Raw genomic sequence first — 14,759 nt, 5'->3', positions numbered from 1 at the left:
CTTATGATTTATATTGATATATTGATCATCAATTGTGTTGTAAATGTTGTACCTTGATGAACGTATCTTTTCTTTTATGTACACTGAGAGCATATGCACCAAGACAAATTCCTTGTGTGTCCAATCACACTTGGCCAATAAAATTCTATTCTATTCTATTCTATTTAATACAAATGTGCTAATATAAAAGCTGGATTAATCATGTCGGTGTTGGAATATTTCAACTGCTCAATTTTACACATGCCCAGTCAAAAGTAACCCTCACTGATTTCAAACTTATCTGGGAGCTAACCACCTTGAATAAATCCATAGTACAGGTTAGTTCTCAACTTACGATTGAGCCCAAAAATTTCATTGCTAAATAAAGTACTTAATTCTGTTTTTCCCATTTCAATAAGCAAATCACTGCATTCATTAAGTGATAATCCATTCATGTGATCATTAAGCAAATCTGGCTTCCCCACTGACTTTGCTTGACGGAAGCCACTGGGAAGGTTATAAATGGTGATGATATGACCTTGGGATCATATATGCCATAAATACATGCCAGTTGCCAAGCATCCGAATTTTGATCATGTGTCCATGGGGAATGCTGCAACAGTTGTTAAGTGTGAAAATTGGTCATAAGTCATTCCTACTGGTCACCAAATGAATGATTGTAAGTTGAGGACTACCTATATAAATTGCAAATATCAGGTATCATGATACCTACTGGCAAAGTTCTCTAATCTCAGATACCTGGCATCCACAGGATTTCTTTCTGAAGGCAATCAGGCTCCTAAGTTGACACACTCTTATTTCTAATGCAACTGAAGCCATGAAATTACTATGGATTATCGTAATTCAAATAGAAAAAAAGTTGGATTCAACTGTCAGTATGCAGACTCCCCTTGTTATGACTGCTAATTTAATGACTTCTCTGAGGTAACACCAAATAAATGCAGGGGCACTTTGCTCTATTACCCAGGTTATTAATAAGTGCAACTGTAGGTGCAATCCACATGCTAATTGGAGGAAATTTACATTGCAATGATTGGTATGTACATTTGCAGAAACCTGAGTTGACAAAACATGCATTCTTAATCTCTTAACCTGTTTCACCAGCTAAGGGAAGACAAAAATACAACCGTGCAAGAGGTAGGATAACAAATTGCTTAGAGTAGTTGCGATTCACAAAAAAGGATTGCTTATAAAAACTGAATTCTTGGTTTCTACCACTACCACACGGTAGTGGTAGACCAGTACATGGTACACCAGTAGAAAACGATGTGCTCAAGCAGGAATAGGGACCCCAATTGAGAACCTTGAAAGAAATATTTCCTTAAAATGATCTAAAGCAGCCTTGCCCTTTCAGGCATCCGGTATTACCAGACTCCTACATCAAACAGGTTTGGATATGCTTGTTTTGGCTGCTTGTTAAGAGCAATTTTGGAATGAGTAGGTAAATAAAGAAAAACTCCCTCACCTTACCATGTTAAATAGTGACTTTAAGAATATATTTGATTACACAACCTGAATTTTCAGCAAGATAAGTGGCACCGGGTAAACTATCAGGGATGGGTGATACACATCTAGGCCCAAGGTTATGTATGGCTCAACAAATATTTCTTACCAATACTAGTAAGCAGTATTCATGTTTCACTGGGCACTGAAACAATTCAGAATTTTGCTTCTATTTCATTTAGAATTATTTGAGTTCATATAAATGAGTCTATTCAGACTAAGCAGGACTTAGGTTGGCTAAAGGCTGGATAGCTAACTTTACTGTCTGCAATCTCATCACCATCACATCATCATCATCATTATGAATGCCTTTCATTCAGCAGTGCAAGGCTGCATAGCTAGCACTTCCTTTTTCCCGTTACAACACCATGAGATAGATGATCCATGATTGAGACTGGCCCTGAATGTAGGCCTCTCCGCACCCATCCAGCACCTTAACCACATGAAATACATACATAGAGAATTAATCTGAGTTTACTTTGTCCTTTTCCTACAATCCAAGCCCCGAAGCACTACTTGCAAGCAGAACTTCCCATGGGCGGAAGGAAAATACACACTGCAGGTTCTCCTCATGACAACAGGGCCAGTTCTTCTGTATCACTTTACCAGCAGCTGCAGCCTCACTCTTCCCTGCCCCCTAATAACAAAATGAATTTCCCTCATGTGTGCACTCTACTTTATTAAGTCTGACAGATACACAATCTCTTTCTGTCCTCCGGCCATGCTCCATAGTCCTTCAACCTCGCAACCATTCCTTGGAATAGAGGGAAATTCCTGCCTGCCTGCAGAGAACAGTCTCTTTACCCTTAAAGTACTCAAGTCCAGCAAGTCTCTTTTCATTTGATAAAAAGAGGGCAGATCTAATAATAATAATGATAATATGACATGCCTCTGGTTCTGCAAAAAAAAAAAGTAGGGCACGCTTGAAGGAAAATGGGTCAAGTTCAGCAGTAAAGTGTGTGAATGGAGCAGAGATAAAAATATAAAAAAACCTTGATACATAAACAAGCAGAGCAAGGCCTAAAGGCATCATGCCATCCAAAACATTAGAAGTGTAGTCTTAAGTGACCTTTATCAAATCAAAGGAGATTTCGGGCAAATCTGTCTCTTCTTTCCCTTATGGGAGGATGTAGGAGGAGAGCCCCCTTCATCTGCAGGGCAAAACATACTTATTTATTCAAGTGGGACTGGCATAATAGTTTGATTTTAAATTGGGGTTTTATTAATATTTTTTAAAAAAATTTAAATTTAAATTTTGATTATCAGCCTTTTTTTGTAATTTGCTATTTTTTAATTTGGTTTTAATTGTACATATTCTGTGTTTTATCTCTGGCTGTACACCGCCCTGAGTCCTTCGGGAGAAGGGCGGTATAAAAATTTGATAAATAAATAAATAAATAAACAAACAAAGAATCAGCCTTAAGCTGCCATGAGCTGCGGCTCACTTATAAGACCTCCCGTTTTTTCCAGGCCATCATTCCTACAATCCTCTTCTTTTATGAAAAGGAAGATAACCCTTTTTGGAAGAGAGCAAAAAATGTACAGGGGCAGCCAAATGAAATTATCCTAGGGTAGGACCAAATAAAACAAAAGTAAGCAAGAGACAAGACCCTTTGATATTTTTGATTACATTTGCAATGTCCTTTAAACTCATAAATTAAAAACTGTGGGACTTTCTTTTCTTTTTTGTCACTGCTATGCAATTTCTTGTCCGATGTCTTGAGACTTCAGCTGGAATCTTACAGTTGGCTGAACATTCGTCGTTATTTTAAAATAAATGTTTTTATTAAAATGATGGAAAAGCAGGTAGCAACAGAATACAGCACAGTAACAGGCAGCTCTTCTGCTATGGGAATTGTTTTGGAGGAATTGGTTTACTTTAGGGGCTCTGGCTGCTTTTCCTATTTTTCTTTCAAAACAAGAATGAAGTCAATCAATGTCTTTCTCTCTTTTATTTCTTCAGCAACATTTAACAATGCCTTTGATATTTTTTTTCTGTTTACCTTTGCCCTTGTTTGGCAAATTCAGACTTTTCCCCCCCCCTAACTTTTTTTTGCATCCGAGTTGTAAATCAGATTGCAAACCCTAGAGCCGTGATGGCGAACCTATGGCACGTGTGCCACAGGTGGCACACAGAACCCTCTTTGCGGGCACGCAAGCTGTCGCCCAACTCACCTGCAACTGCGCATGTGAATGCACCTCCCACTGGCCAGCTGATTTTCAAGTCACATGCATGGTGGCCTGGGGGGCAGCGCCCTCCGTGGCCCATTTTGGGCCTAGCAGGCTTCCCTGCAGCCTCCTGGGACCAAAAAGGGGCCACAGAGTGGGCATGCCGTTCCCCGTGGCCCGTTTTGGGCCTAGCTGCGGCCCATTTTTGGTCCCAGAAGGCTGCAGGGAGGCCTGCTAGGCCCAAAATGGGCCACGGAGAGGGGAAAGCGTGCATGCATGGGGGAGCATGGGAGGTTGCTCACACATGCATGGGGAGCATGGGAGGTTGCTCACACATGCATTATGGGTACAGGCACATGCCCATGCTTTTGGCACACAGTGACAAAAAGGTTAGCCATCACTGCCCTAGAGCCAAACTTTTGTTTTGTAAAGTACTTGCATATGAATCTATCCTGTGAATGGGATTCTACTCACAGGATGACTTCCTGGAAAACAGGAGGGAATGTATTAGGAACTATCCTGAACAACAAGACAAGGATTCCTGAAGACTGCAAAAGAAAATTAGAAAATAAGCAGGGTTTTAAGATTGGAGGAAGAAGAAACATTACTAACCTGCACTATAGTGACAATGCAAAGGATTTGGAAGATCTAAAAGCCAAGGAAGACAGTGAACACGGGATTAAAATTAAATATAAAGAAGACCACATAAATGACAAGTAGACAAGCAACCATGGAATTTGACAATGAAGATGCTATGAGCCGTGATGGCGCAGGGGTTAGAATGCAGTATTGCAGGCTAATTCAGCTCACTGCTAGGAATTTGATCCTAACCAGCTCATAGTTGATTCAGCCTCCCATTCTTCCGAAGTGGGTAAAATGAAGACCCAGATTGTTGGGGGCAATATGATGACTGTGTAAACCGCTTAAAGAGGGCTGTAAAGCACTGTGAAGTGGTATTTAACTCTAAGAGCTACTGCTACTGAAGTGGTAGATAGCTTCTGCTTTTTAGGAAGAACCATCAAACAGTAAAGGAACACACAGTCCAGAAAAATTCTAAAAAGTAGCTCCTGACAGAGCAGCCATTAAAAGGGAACATTGTATTACCTGAACGCCCCTTCTTGGAGAGGGGGAAACAGCCGTCAGGACTGGGTTGTTTCTCCTCGTTGCTGATTGGACCGAGTCTGCAGATTTTTTGTTTGTAGTCCCCGCCTCCTCTCAGCCCCTTCCAGCTTTTTCGGCGAGGATCCGACTGCAGACTGACGTGTCTAACTGAAATGAGAGAGAATTAGTGTCCTCCCTCCCCGGTACCCCGGTTTGACCATCGCCTTGGGTGGGACTGACGGCTGTTTCCCCCTCTCCAAGAAGGGACGTTCAGGTAGGACAACGTTCTCTTCTCCATGTCGGGGGAAACGGCCGTCAGGTCTGGGACATACCAAAGCTCGATGTCCTTCTGGGAGGGATGATGGTGACCCATCATTGTTGAGGAGTATGAACTGTCTGCAACACACGTCTTCCGAATGCTGCATCCGCTGACGCATAGGTGTCCACCCGATAGTGTCGAATGAACGAAGTAGGGTTGGACCAAGTCGCTGCTCTACAAATCTCATCAATTGATGCCTGACTGCCCCACATGGCTGAAGAGGCTGTGCTTCTGGTAGAATGTGCTGTAATATTGCTCGATACCAGGAGAGACTGGCTCTCATATGCCGCCGCTATGGTGGCTCTGATCCACCTCGCTAGAACCATCTTGGTGACCTTCTGGCCCATGGATAGCGGTTGAAAGGATACGAAGAGTGCCTCGGTTTTGCGGAAGGCCGATGTTCTGTCAATGTATATTTTCAATGCTCTCCGTACATCCAGAGTGTGCCACACTCGCTCTAAGTGGTGTTTGGGATTTGGACAGAAATTAGGCAGTACAATGTCTTGTGTTCTACGGAAACGACTGTTAACCTTCGGAAGAAAACTAGGCTCCATACGCAGCACCACTCTATCGGTAATACTGATAAGGCCGACAATTCTGATACCCTGCGGGCCGAGGTTATGGCTACCAGAAACGAAACTTTCAGCAACAAAAATCGGAGCGACGATTCTCTAAGAGGTTCGAACGGAGCCTTCGTCAGAGCATTTAGAACCACGTTCAATCGCCAAGATGGGAAGTGGTGAACCACCGGCGGGTTGACATTAGTAGCTCCGTGAAGGAATTGTTGAATGAGCGGATATCTCGAAAGCGACACTGTTGAACCACATCTCAACACTGAAGAGAGCGCCGCTACTTGTCTCTTCAGCGTGTTAGTCGCCAGTCCAGACTTCAGTCCTCGCTGTAGGAAAGACAAAATGTTTAAGACCGATGCTGAAGAAGCCACTAGCCCCTGGGATGAACACCAAGTGTCAAATGTCCGCCAAGTGGATTCGTAAATTCTTTTGGTAGAGTCCCGGCGAGACGCCAACATGGTGTCGATGACTGGGTCGGGAACTTGTGCTGTAGCTAATATACTCCGCTCAATCTCCACACGGCTAACCGGAGCCATTGTGGGTCCGGGTGTATTACTGGTCCTTGGCGGAGGGACACCTGGTTGTCCGGGATCCTCCACGGTTCTTGTATGGAAAGCGTCATCAGATCCGCAAACCAGGGTCTCCTGGGCCAGAAGGGGGCCACCAATATTATCTCAGCCTTCTCCGCGATGAGCTTCCTTATCACTCTGGGAATCAGAGGGATAGGAGGGAACGCATATAGCAGGCCCGGGGGCCACCTGCTGCGGAGGGCATCCACTGACTCCGCTCCTCGTGATGGGAACCTTGAGAAGAATCGTGGAACCTGATTGTTTGTCCCTGATGAGAAGAGGTCCACCAGAGGGAGCCCGAAACGGGCTGAGAGCTCGTGAAAATTCTGAGGGGACAACGACCACTCCGACGGGTCGATAGTCTGTCGACTGAGAGAGTCAGCTGTACGATTGTCCGTCCCTGCGATATGCTCCGCTTTTACTGACTGTAGATGGGACTCGGCCCAGTGACCTAGACTGAGAGTCTCCCTCATTAGTGTGCGAGAATGGGTGCCACCCCACCTGTTTACGTGCGCCTTCGCCGTCACATTGTCTGTGAGGACAAGGACATTCCTGTCCCGAATGAGGTTCTCGAAGGCCAGAAGGGCCAGACGAATAGCCCGCAATTCTAGCAAGTTGATGCCTTGTCGGGCCTCGGTTGGGTCCATTTGCCCTAGGCCAGATGTAGGTCCAGATGCGCTCCCCATCCCGACAAGCTTGCGTCAGTGGTGATAACTACCCTTACTGGTTCCGTGAAGACAGAACCTCTGGCCACCATTTCCGGATTCCACCATGCTAAAGAGTTGGTCACCTCTTTCGGAATATTCACCCTTCGTCTGGACGAACTGGAGCGGTTCCTCTGGAATGGTAGGAGGAACCGCTGGAGAGGCCGACTGTGGAGGCGAGACCATGGTACAATATCATAGGAAGAAACCATCTTCCCTAACAGCTGTGAGAGTTGATCTAAGGGAACCGATCTTAACACCCTAGCCTTGTAAGCCAGCTCTGACAGACTACACTGGCAGTTAGCCGACAGGAAAACCATCGACCTCTGCGAATCAATCTGAGCCCCTAGATGGACAATGGTGGTAGAGGGGGTGAGATGGCTCTTCTCCCAGTTAATCGAGAATCCGTGGGATTGTAGAATCTCTATGGTTGTGGAGAGATCCCTGATTGCCCCAGTATAAGAGGACGAAAGAATTAGGATATCATCCAAGTAGGCTTGAAGCCTGATGGGGATCCCACGGATATGAGCCATTACTACTGCCATGATTTTTGTGAAAACCCTGGGGGCCGAAGACAGCCCGAAGGGCAAGGCCCTGTATTGATAGTGAGAGCCCTTAAAGTAAAATTGGAGGAACCTACGATGGTCTCGTCTAATGGGGATATGAAGATAAGCCTCCGTCAAATCTATGGAAGCCATATAATCCCCCGGCCTGATGCACTCCAGGATGGAACGGATCTTAAAACGGTGATAGGCTATGTATTTGTTAAGGGCCTTGAGATCTAGAATAGCCCTCCAACCCCCTGACGGTTTACTTATGATAAAAAGCCTTGAATAGAAACCCTGTTTCTGTTGACAGACCGGGACCGGTTGAATTGCCCTGATGGCCAGGAGATGACGTACAGCTGACTCTACCAGGGAAGAGCTGGAACTACGGTTGGAAACAGGGCATCGTACGAAAACTGTCGGTGGGGTGGAGAGAAACTCTAAGGCAAGGCCGTGCCTGACGGTCTCTCGGACACAGCGGTCAGTTGTGGTAGAATCCCATTGGGAGGAAAAATAAGCTAGACGACCGCCAATGGGAAGGTCAACGAGAGGGTTACTTGAAACAATTGTATAGCCTACCCCGCCCCCCCTCGGAAGGTTCTGCGGGCGTTGAATTTGGAACCTGTTCTAACCTGGTCGCCCCGTTGAAAATTCCCTCTGGAAGATGGAATTCTTTGACGTCAAAATCCAGTTCCACCAAATTCCTGGTTGCAAAAGGACGAAGAGGAAGTCGAGGGACGAAAATAGGGTTGTGTTCTGTTTCCCTTCCCCCAATACTCCCAGCAAAGAGTCCGTCAGAGGCCTTCCTTTTTTCCTTTTATTTACATAGATACATGTCCTGGCCACGTCTACCCACGGGCCTGCCAAGTTTCTGGAGATAACGAGGAAATTATAGATAAGGCCAGAATTACTCACGAATATATTCTTCCCTCCATTGAAACAGTTAGCTCGCGCCAATTCATTAGCTCGCGCCAACTCATTACTTTGTCCAAGACAAAAAACCAGGAAGTCCCGCCTCCTATTTATAGTCTCTGCAGATGTCACTGCATGACAATTATGACTTGGCTTTGTCCCAACTCTTCCGCTGCTGCGCACGGCGATCACGTCTACGTAATCTTGCATCGCTCCAAAACTGTTCTTGGGGCGTTGCCAAATCAGAAGGAGGCTCCATGGAATCAGGCTGTGCCGGCCCCTCCTCCTCCCTTTGAGTGGGTGCCAGGGAGGGAAAGGGCTCAAGAGAAGCAGGGCTGGCCAGGTCTTCTCCCTCACTTTCTGAATCATCCGAGTCCAGGAGTCCGGGTCCAGGAACCTGGGTCACAACAGGTTGTTGCCGAAGTTCATCCCTCCGAGATAGAGACGGTAATACCTTTCTCTTGTCCTTAGTTTCCACTAAGATGGGGTCAAGGGCGGCTCCGAATAGCTGTGAGCCTGAGTAGGCGGAGGAAGCCAGGCGCCACTTATTTCTAGTGTCTGCTCGCCAGTGGCGCAGCCATAAGAGCCGGCGGGATGTGACCATAGAACCAATAGATTTGGCAGAAAATCAGGCTGCGTTCAGTGTTGAATCGGCAGAAAATTCTAAGGCCGCGATAACCTAGTTAAGGTCTTGATGAGCTCTCACATCTGTTGATGGTAAACGGCCCTGAAGCTGTTTGAGCCACATGATTGATGCTCGATTAAAAAATGAAGACGCTATGGAGGACCTGATGGCCCAGGCCAAGGCTTGATGGGATTTGACCAGGGATTGGTCCGCCTTTTGTCTTCCGGACGAAGAGCCTTGTTCTCTGGCCCCGTCACATGTGAAGACATCGTTAAGGCCACTACTGGAGCATCCACCTTAGGTATCTGCAAGATCTTTTCCAGATCCTGAGCACAGTTATAGAATCATTTGTCCGTGGCATTGGGGTTAGGCCCCAAGCCCGGATTTGACCACTGACGCTGCACCACATCCACAAACATTTTAGGAGCCGGAATAGTTTCTGTCACCACAGTGGGCTCCACAAATAAACTGGTTGAAGTTTCAGGAAGAGCCTGTGGATTTGCCTGAGGGACCGAAGATGCACCCAATCCAGTTGTTGCCAGAGCCTTAAACAGTAGGGAACGGAACAGATGAGGCTTGAAGAGCCCCACAAAAGATGGCTGATCCGGACCCATGCTATTCTGTTTCCCTTCCCCCAATACTCCCAGCAAAGAGTCAGTCAGAGGCCTTCTTTTCTCCTTTTATTTACATAAATAGATGTCCTGGACACGTCTACACACGGGCCTGCCAAGTTTCTGGAGATAACGAGGAAATTATAGATAAGGCCAGAATTACTCACAAATATATTCTTCCCTCCAGTTTGCCCGCGCAAATTCATTGCTTTGTCCAAGACAAAAAACCAGGAAGTCCCGCCTCCTATTTATAGTCTCTGCAGATGTCACTGCATGACAATTATGACTTGGCTTTATCCCAACGCTGCTTCTGCTGCGCGCGCCAGTCACGCCTGCGCAGTCTTGCATCACTCCAAAACTGTTCTTGGGGCGTTGCCAAATCAGAAGGCGGCTCCAGAGAATCAGGTCTTGCCGGCCCCTCCTCCTCCCTTTGAGTGGGTGCCAGGGAGGGAAAGGGCTCAAGAGAAGCAGGGCTTGCCAGGTCTTCTCCCTCACTTTCTGACTCATCCGAGTCCAGGAGTCCGGGTCCAGGAACCTGGGTCACAACACATGCCTTCATCATCGGACAAGGCCAATTCTCCCATTTCATCATCTTCAGACATCGAAACTTGACTAATCTCGTCAGGGGACTTTTCCCTGTGCGACCTCATCATCAGAGATTGAGAGGTTAGGGTTTCTCTTTCCTCATGACGAGATTTAGAGGACGAAGAATGCGGGGCTTCCCATTGGAAGGATTGAGCTAGCTCTTGGCGTATTGCCTGAGAAATCATCAGTCCAAAAGAATCTGGGAGCTGAAAAACAGGCGGTTGAGCCATTCTAGCCTCTGGTTGGGGTACTGGTACCTCCGCTCCCTGGTTTACATGCACTGGCTGACCAGTCAGATAGCCCATGTTAATTTGAAGGTCCGACTCCGACAGAGTACGGAACAAGGGAGTTGTCACTGTCATGGGTACCGTGGATATCCTATCAGGGGACCAGGATCCAACCCCGTGAATCGGAGGAGAGTTGTGAGTTGGGCTTGGACAGGTAGGATAGACTGTAGATGTCTGTATGCCTCTCCCTTTCGGTGATGGAGATCTGCAAGCCCTCTTAGATGCCTTGGCGAATACTCTTTCAAGAGCCTTATGGCGCCTCTCCTCTGCCCGCACCCCTTTTTTGTCCTTGGCTCGAGCCCCCTTGCGCCCCCTTACTTGGGAAATCTGAGGGCCTGAGGAGGTGCCTTCCCCAGGATTGTCCCGATTGGGAGCCTCAATCGAAGCACTCGACGATTCCGGTTGGGCGTTGGCGCTGTCCGCCATTTTAACGACTCCTCCCACCAATTTACTGTGGTTTCGGGCCTACCCAGGGGGAGGGCAGTAGAACTCACGGTCCCTGATGCCTTCGCTGCTGAGGGCCTACTTCAATCGCCCTGAAATGGTCCTCACGTGAGATAAAGGAGGCGATCCCTCCGGCTGTAACTTTCCAGGCAGCTGGTGAAATTCACTGCCGCTGAAGCGCCGCCGCTGCTCAACCTGGTGGGCCTTGTCAAGAGCCTCCAACACTCCCTGCCTCCAAAGCTTCAGCCCCTTAAAAATGGGTCGCAAAGGGGCTGGCCTGGTCGCTCGCCGTTAAGGCTACTAGCGCGACAAACTCCCGGGCTTCCGCTGCAAAGCTGCCACGATTAGACGCAAAATAGGCAAGGGCGGGAGACAGAGCGAGAGAGAGAGAGGGCGCCGCCGATTTCGGAGCGCGTCGGGGCAAGCCCGTGAGCGCTCTGTAGTCCGTCAGCCAGCCATGCACAAAGGAAAAGAAAAAAAAATCAAAACTGCAAAGCGGCTTTTAGCCCTTCGGGAACGAGCTAATAGCTTGAAAAAACTCCCCGAGACGGCTCAGCGCGTCGGGGACCAGCCCGTGAGCGCTCTCCTGACAGTCAGCTCGCCTGGTGAAAAATTAAAAAAAATTTTGAAGCGGCTTCCAGCGTGTCGGGGCCAAGCCCATGAGCGCTATGCTGTCTGATATCTCACCGGGCGAAATCGGCGCCGCAGCCCTCCGCGGGCTCGGGATCTAGTCCCTTCTCGCTGGGCTTCTTTCAATTGTAAAATAACAGAAGCAAACAATCTAGAATTTAAAAAAAAATTAAAATGATAAAAAGACTGTAAAGACTATATGAATAAGCTTAGAGTAATTAATAACACGTCAGGTCCTGTGGCTACCGAGTCGAAAAAGCTGGAAGGGGCTGAGAGGAGGCGGCGACTACAAACAAAAAATCTGCAGACTCGGTCCAATCAGCAACGAGGAGAAACAACCCAGTCCTGATGGCCGTTTCCCCAGACATGGAGAATGTTGTTCAAACGCTGTGATGTGTTTATACCACAAAGATAAGAATCATGCAAACCATGATATTCCCTGTGACACTATGAAAGCAAAAGTTTGACTTTAAGGAAGCAGGCTAGGCAGAGTATTGATGCATTTGAAGTATGGTGTTGGAGAGGACTCAACAGAATCCAATGGACAGCCAAGTAAACAAACCAGTGAGTCATTGAACAATTCAACCCTAACTCAACAAATTATTCTACTTTGTGCTCAAAGACTTCCTTCCAGAAGCCGCATTCCCTTCCTTAACCTTTCTTTCTCAAACAAAGAATATTCCATTACAAAATATTATGCTCACATTCTTTCCTAAACAATACAATACCCACTCCACTCACATACCAAAAGGTTTTGCTTCATTCAGATCCAAAAAGGATTGTGCTGTGGTATTTGCATGTCAGCTAGATACAAGTGTAGATCAATTAAAATCCTGTTTAAGATCTCTTTAAAAAGGAAGCTGGTTAAATTATTATATATTTCCTAAATAAAGATGCACATCAGAGAGACGACTTCCGGTATCCGGCGGCAACGGACATCTGGAGGTGCCTCTCCTGCCTCCAGTGTCCGAATCCGGCCGCCTCCGAGGCCCTTAGGGGCCAGGTGTTCCGAAAAGGACACCTGCCGCACGGACGGCTCGCCAGGGGTCTCCCAGCCGACATACAGGACTGGGGGGACCGATGCTGGCGCGTCCTAGGCCCGGAGGGGTCCGGAGGCCTCAGGCCGCGGCCATTATTTTGGTCGTCGCCTAGGCCGCTGTGCCCAGTGACACCGGGGCTTTGGATTTATAATTGCAGCAGCCTGGTGGCGAACAGGGAACGGAGAAGAATTGAGGAAGGGAGAAGGAAGGAGATATCGGCAAATGTGGTGGAGTGCTCCGGAGTGCGGGGGTTTCTCTCCCTGCGACTGGAAGGAGCACGAATCACTTTGGAGAGGAGAACTTAAAATAACAAGATTACGGTTTTGTGGAGCTCTGGAGAAGAGGTGATGGAGAAATTTAGGAGGGAGGTTTGAGGCCCCCCTCCTCTGAGAACAATGGTGGCGTCCAGCTTCCGCCTTCACTATGAGAATCTTGATGACATCACTTCCCTTGACTTCCTGGTTGACTAACTTATAAGACCTCCGTTTTTCCGGCCATCATTCCTACAATCCTCTTCTTTTATGAAAAGGAAGATAACCCTTTTTGGAAGAGAGCAAAAAATGTACAGGGGCAGCCAAATGAAATTATCCTAGGGTAGGACCAAATAAAACAAAAGTAAGCAAGAGACAAGACCCTTTGATATTTTTGATTACATTTGCAATGTCCTTTAAACTCATAAATTAAAAACTGTGGGACTTTCTTTTCTTTTTTGTCACTGCTATGCAATTTCTTGTCCGATGTCTTGAGACTTCAGCTGGAATCTTACAGTTGGCTGAACATTTGTCGTTATTTTAAAATAAATGTTTTTATTAAAATGATGGAAAAGCAGGTAGTAACAGAATACAGCACAGTAATAGGCAGCTCTTCTGCTATGGGAATTGTTTTGGAGGAATTGGTTTACTTTAGGGGCTCTGGCTGCTTTTCCTATTTTTCTTTCAAAACAAGAATGAAGTCAATCAGTGTCTTTCTCTCTTTTATTTCTTCAGCAACATTTAACAATGCCTTTGATATTTTTTTTTCTGTTTACCTTTGCCCTTGTTTGGCAAATTCAGACTTCCCCCCCCCCTCTAACTTTTTTTTGCATCCGAGTTGTAAATCAGATTGCAAACCCTAGAGCCGTGATGGCGAACCTATGGCACGTGTGCCACAGGTGGCACACAGAACCCTCTTTGCGGGCACACAAGCTGTCGCCCAACTCACCTGCAACTGCGCATGTGAATGCACCTCCCACTGGCCAGCTGATTTTCAAGTCACATGCATGGTGGCCTGGGGGGCAGTGCGTCCTCCGTGGCCCATTTTGGGCCTAGCAGGCTTCCCTGCAGCCTCCTGGGACCAAAAATGGGCCGCAGAGTGGGCATGCCGTTCCCCGTGGCCCGTTTTGGGCCTAGCTGCGGCCCATTTTTGGTCCCAGAAGGCTGCAGGGAGGCCTGCTAGGCCCAAAATGGGCCACGGAGAGGGGAAAGCGTGCATGCATGGGGGAGCATGGGAGGTTGCTCACACATGCATTATGTGTACGTGCACATTGCATTATGGGTACAGGCACATGCCCATGCTTTTGGCACACAGTGACAAAAAGGTTAGCCATCACTGCCCTAGAGCCAAACTTAAGACTTTTGTTTTGTAAAGTACTTGCATATGAATCTATCTTGTGAATGGGGTTCTACTCACAGGATGACTTCCTGGAAAACAGGAGGGAATGTATTAGGAACTATCCTGAACAACAAGACAAGGATTCCTGAAGGCTGCAAAAGGAACAGGAAATTAGAAAATAAGCAGGGTTTTAAGATTGGAGGAAGAAGAAACATTACTAACCTGCACTATAGTAATAACACTACACTGTTAACTGACAATGCAAAGGATTTGGAAGATCTAAAAGCCAAGGAAGACAGTGAACATGGGATTAAAATTAAATATAAAGAAGACGAAATAAATGACAACAAGTAGAACAAGCAGCCATGGAATTTGACAATGCAGATACTATGAGCCGCGGTGGCGCAGGGGTTAGAATGGGCGTTGGCTTACCTGCCTGAGACGCCCCTTCCAATCCTTCCGAAGTGGGTAAAATGAAGACCCAGATTGTTGGGGGCAATATGATGACTCTGTAAACCGCTTAGAGAGGGCTGTAAAGTACTGAGAAGTGGTA

The 14,759-nt window shown here is 46.9% G+C and overlaps 1 protein-coding gene across 4 annotated transcripts in view; it reads right to left on the bottom strand.

Moving 5' to 3' along the window:
- The window catches only part of CLASP1 (cytoplasmic linker associated protein 1), a 224,198-nt gene that overhangs the window by 184,215 nt on the left and 25,224 nt on the right, over positions 1-14,759 (bottom strand). The gene's annotated exons all lie outside the window — the stretch shown is intronic.

This window comes from Ahaetulla prasina, chromosome 1, assembly GCF_028640845.1.
Source record: "Ahaetulla prasina isolate Xishuangbanna chromosome 1, ASM2864084v1, whole genome shotgun sequence".
NCBI lineage: Eukaryota > Metazoa > Chordata > Lepidosauria > Squamata > Colubridae > Ahaetulla > Ahaetulla prasina.
This window is presented reverse-complemented; position numbering and strand designations above follow the sequence as displayed.